This window comes from Pinus tabuliformis, chromosome 2_1 (genome assembly GCF_031772625.1).
Source record: "Pinus tabuliformis cultivar Carrire ecotype Pingquan chromosome 2_1, CPIR1, whole genome shotgun sequence".
Taxonomy (NCBI): Eukaryota; Viridiplantae; Streptophyta; class Pinopsida; order Pinales; family Pinaceae; genus Pinus; species Pinus tabuliformis.
In genome coordinates, this window is record NC_142299.1 from 380585603 (window position 1) to 380591467 (window position 5865).

The 5865-nt window shown below is 36.5% G+C and overlaps 1 pseudogene; it reads right to left on the reverse strand.

Moving 5' to 3' along the window:
* Window positions 1-456: 456 nt before the first annotated feature.
* Window positions 457-2586, reverse strand: LOC149200439 (MAP3K epsilon protein kinase 1 pseudogene; annotated as a pseudogene).
* Between the last annotated feature and the right edge of the window lie 3279 nt (window positions 2587-5865).

Here is a 5865-nt window from a genome sequence, read left to right on the forward strand (position 1 = left end):
TTAAATTGAATATAGAGGAGGCATTTTAGTCAGGAAACTCCATTTGAGCTCCTTTTTGTACTTCTTGTTATGCGCGGATTGCATCTTAGAATTGCAAACTTTTGGAGCTCAGACAAACTTGTTAGTATCTTGACTACCTACCTTTGAAGCTAGATCTGAATCAGTGAAAAAGAAGCTCAAACCCTGTGATGAATTAACCCGTGGAAGGCTCGCAACAGTCATCTGCAGAAACTTGTTTTCGGATCTGTAAGGCTTGGTGCAGACTCAGATTACTGTACGAAAGCTCAGATTTATATCTCAGATAACTTTGGACCTGGGAGCTCTAAGGAATTTTGACAGAATTTTACACGTTTCTATTTCTTGCAGGTTGAAGAAAGGTGGAAGGCTGAGCACTAAAGAATGAAGACCGAATTTCAAACTGGCAACGTACCATGGGTTTTCTCCGAGGTGAAAATTTCAAGAATTTTGTTCTGCTTTTATTTTGCTGATGAGAGATTCAGGCAAGTCTGCGAGTACCGCAACAACAAGATCAACTGCCATGCAAACGATTTTCAAATAAACCGAGAACCCACGGCATGCAATGAACATATGTAAAGTCAGCGAACTTGTCTGGCACAATTGCTGCACAAAATATGCAGCCTGCATACGGATTTCTCTTGAGTGGTCAGATGCTGCAAAGTTCATTACAACTGGAATAAGACCAATATGGCAAGAATTTTCCTGAAATGGTGCATTGTCTTTGATAAGCTGATTGACAATCTGGAGCACAGAAACTATAACACGATTGTTAGCTACTTCGAGCATTTCCATCAAAGGCACTAGCCCATGCTGGCTGACAAATAGCATTTTTTGGTCTGGGAAATCTTGAAATATCGCAATAAGTTTCTGACACGCTGATACAATCATATCTTCTGATTTATCTGGCTTCAACATACCAATCAATCTGCTGACTTCTACAGCCTGCACAGGAAAAATGTCCCTGCCTGGCACTTTTTCCTCAAAACCAATCCCGTCTATTCCAATTCCATCATCTTTAACAACATTCATCATCACAGAAAACAAACGACTTCCATTTCTCTTATCTGCTTTGCTATCTGTTTTCTTTTGAGCTATCTTTGCCTTTAGCTTTTCAGCTAGATCATTCTTTCCATATTCAGATAAATTTGTATCCTGATTCATTGGAGAAGCAGATACAGAGGTCAACTTTTCTGCTTTTATAACTGATGTGTCATGATGCCTTTCCAGAGGCTCATCAAATAAGTCATCCAAGGTGCCATCTGCAGGTGTATTACTGAATCTTCTTAGTTCTTGCATGGAAGGAGTTCCCGATGACTTTCCAGCCTTCTGCCCATGCCCATGCCCATGCTCATGACTAGAAACATTAATTCCATTAACTTCTCCATTTTTATGACTGTGAGATGTGAAGGACAATTCCTTGGAGGACATCACTCCTTCATTAACTTCCACATTCCTGGATTTTGGAGAAATTTTCTCTCTACAAAGAACGCTTTCTTTGGCATCTTGGGCATTTGATAAAGCCACCGTATTCAGTGGTTCTGCACCATGTGACACTTCTTCAGAAACAGATCTCGGTACAACTGAGTCAGAACCTATGAGCAAGCTTTCATAAATAGCCAATGTTACATCCTGTGCAGAGACTCAATCACTCTCTTCTTCTGTTATTCTAGAATTAGTGTTGGCGAGCTTGTGAAGTGGAAGGCAACGCTTTTCTATCAATCTATTCACTGGATCTTCGACTAGCACTAATGTCTTTTGTAGTAGATTGAGCAGTCGCAGTTTCTTCAAATCCTGGCTCAAACAGCTCTGTTGTCATATTCTCTGCAGATAGTCTTCCTTCTTCCCTTTCACCATCTTCAATTGTTCTCTCCACAACTGTTGACACGTCCTGGGGTATGTTCCCAATTCTGCCACCTGTTCTCTGTAGTGATTGTAAATCTCTCCTAGAATTCTGGATCCATGGGTGCATCAATAGATTTTTTTTGCATCTGGTCTTAATTTTGCATCCTGCAAAGTAAAATACACAAACTTACGGAAGCACTGATGCAGAAAATCCGTTATATCAGCCGACAAATGCTCAGGTATGGGAGGATTCTCATCCTGCACAATCCGGAAGAGAGCAGGCATAGGTGCAAGATCATAATATGGAGGAACACATGTGAGCAGCTCTATCACTGTGCAACCTACACTCCAGATATATGATGCAGCACTGACTCCTGACATCTCAATTACCTCAGGTGCCATCCAATAAATTTCTACCAGATTTCTACACCTCAGGCTATCATTGCAAGTTTTTATTCAAACACATCATTTTGCCCACAATCCAAATTTGTTCAAGCAAAATTATCGAGATATCTATATATAGTTTAAAATTCGTATTTGCTTGAGAAAAATGGATCTGCACAGTTTTCACACTGAATTTTCCGAGATTATAATTGGGATTGCGTACAATCACTGGGGAAAATTGAAATCTTTAGTTACGGAGAGAAAGTTCCCAATCAAGCTACAACAAGAAGGAGGAGGTTTTCCTTGAATTTTAGCCTTTCGAGATTCTTCCGGGGACGCCATAATAGCTCAAATACCATTTCACAAACTTCTTCAAGCCAGTCTGCAGGTATTAGCAGCCTCTCAACATGTTTACAAGATCCGGCAGAGAAATAGGAGAAGCGTTTCCAAGATTGTAAATTCAGTTGAGTTTGGTTTGTGTTTATGTTTTGTGTTTTTATATTTTTTAAATTTTATTTTATATCTGTTTTATTTGTGTTTTATTATTTTTAAATCTAAAAATAAAATAAATAAAATGGAATCCTATCTTTAAAAAAATGATTAGTTTTCAAATTTATTTATTTATTTATTTTTATTTTTAAGAGTATTAAAAGAAAACTAAATTTTATCTAAAATTTTAAGATGATCTTTTACCTACTCACAAAATTCTTTATTGTCGCATTGCAGATTAATTTTCCAGCAAGAGTATTTTTATTTGAAATAAATCAATGGATTTTATGATCTTCCTGATCGCACGAAGCGCAGGAAGAGAGCATACTAATCGCTTGATTTGTTTTTATTTATGCAGGGGGGTTTTAAAAGACTGAATTTAAAACTAGCTAAATACTAAAACATCAGAAAACTCAAACTTGAACTCCTTTATGAAGATCCTGCTGTCACCAGGTTTCATAAGTTAGTTTTTCTAAAGAAAAATACTAGTACTGAATTAAATTCCTAATGCCTGATCCCTTAGCACCATCCCCGGAAATGGCGCCAAAATGTTGGGCAATTTAATTGCTTAAATTGCTTTCATTAAATTATCAACCAGGGAAACTCGTAAGCTTGTGATGGTGCTAGCAAAATATATGCAGGAGTAGGCAACTAACTCTATGTCTAACTAAATTATTTACGATTCAATATAATATGCAAGGGAAGAGGCTCCTAATTAAGGAGGTCCTGGTTGTCCTTCCCTACAGTATCATAGATTGAAAAGAAATCATTGATTACATAAAACCAGAAACTTGAAATAAAGACAAGAGAATGAACTTTAATTGTTGTTCAGATTCAAATAGAGAGAAGGACTAACTTAGTCCCTTGATTGTCCCCTCATATACTAATCCAAACTAAACTAAGATTCATTCATAAGCATAAGAAATGAAATACTTGAAACATAGAAGCAAAAGAATGAATTTCAATTATCATGCAAATCAAATGGAGAGAGAGCCTAACTTAGACCCTTGGTTATCCCCTCATATGCTGATAAGATTTTAATTTAAAACTCATTCATCAATCACAAACAATACTCAAACATATAAGCAATTAAATGAAATAAGATCTATTATGAAATAAAATGTTTCTTTCATCCTTTTAGAGTGAGCTCAATTCTCTTAAGAACAAAGTGACAAATTATTCCATTTACTACACTAAGACAACTTATATCTAAAACTATATAATGGAGATTTATGTAAAATGAAGCTTTATTCTATTCCATCATAAGTTGGATACATGCTCCAAGAGTCCTCCCTTTGGAATGGAGGAGGTACTCCTATTTATACAATGGGATGAGATAACAAACTCATAATGATGATCCACTAATCTCTCTTTAGTTCCATACATTTCTCAACCATCTAGACACATAACCCCCTTTTGTCCTTGATCTTCTCCATGAGATCATGATCTTTTCCATGAGGCTTATCTTATCAAATTCGAATTTTATCATTCAAGGCCACATAAAGGTGCCCTGGAAGCTTCCTTTGTACCTACACATGTCAACAAACTCATTCTAATTGTTAGGTATAAGTATAAGCATATTATTTTCTAAAGTTTAACCATAAATCCACTTTAAAATGTTAAGAATTAATAAAATTTGGAAAAGCATAGTTATAACCCAATAATGAGGTAAATCTAATGATGTGGAGGTGGAATGGAGGTGACATGAAGGTAAAATGTGAAGATATTGGTGAATAATGGAGTGAGAATAAGGACAATTTTGAAGCCCAACACCTGGTCACCCAAGGGTCTCCCAAACTTCCCAATCATCTCCTAAAATGTCCCAACCATCCACCAGCATCACTAAGCCACCTGTCACATCACCAAAAGAGATTAGGGTTTACATTTGACTTTCTAGAAAAAGAATAAAAAGAACAAAAAAAATTTATTTCAGTCCTTTACATTCACAGTAGTGATGTTTGATGTCTTGAACTTCCATTCTTTAGATAGTAGCACTTCATACATGTTGGTTTGGCATTTTTGTAAAGCGTAGTTTCTCAACAGTTAGTTAGAGAAGGGCGTGTTTTTAGCATATGATTTCAGTCATTTTCATTAGTTGCAGTAGATAAGATTTCTCCTAGAGTAGATCTCTCTTTATTTCATCAGCAATCAATCTTCTTCTGAATCCATAAAAGTCTGGCTTGAAAAACCTAATGGTCTCTCGCCAGCTAAATAGTGACAAAAGGCAAAGCCATCACTTGTACTTGTGTATACAACACTGTCACCTTCAAGTTTGTATGAACCCTGGGTTGATAAAGTAAAGCTAGTAGCTCCAGGAGTTGCAACATTCTTGCTACAATACTTGTGCTCATCACTTTTTGGCACCATTGCCGGGGAGGTGTCTGAGTAGTATGTGATTACTGATTTCTTTCTTCTATTTCTTGTTTCTAATATTCTGCCCTTAGTTTCATTTCTGTAAAACTAATTTAGTTTTCTTCCTTTTCATTCTGCATTCTTTGCTTTGCTTTCCATTCTGCAAGTTATATTTCAATCAATTAGTTAATATTTTCATTCAGTTACTATTTTTCATTCAGTCTGCAATTTCAATTCTGCAATCACTTTCAAAGTTTGAAAAACAAAACCAAACAAAAGTGTTTCTTTTCATGCCTCATAGGAATAGGGATAAGTTAGGGAATTTTTTTCCAAATACCCTCACTGCTTCCAACAGCCAACCTTCCCTCTTCTTAGGTGGCTGTGAATTGGAGGAACCCTTAGGTGAGCAACTAGACATATTTGAATAACGTAAAGGGGAAAAAGAAGAAGGATAACCCATTCCTACTGAACCTATGGATGAAAATAGAAATGACAGGGGAAATAGAGAAAGAGTTGAGGGTGCCTTCCCCATCAGGGAAACCAATGGGGATACTAAGATGAAAAATATAAGCCCTTCTTCCCTTCCTCATTTCCATGGCCTAAACAAAAAAGACCCAAACACTTTCTTATTTGAGTTTGTTGTCATATGCCGAACCTGTGACTATACAAATGATGAGCAAAAGTTTAAACTATTTCCATCCATTCTCAAGGATGCAGCTTTGTGCTGGTTCATGGGTTTACCTAGAGATAACATTACAACTTGGGCTCAGATGTAGTAAG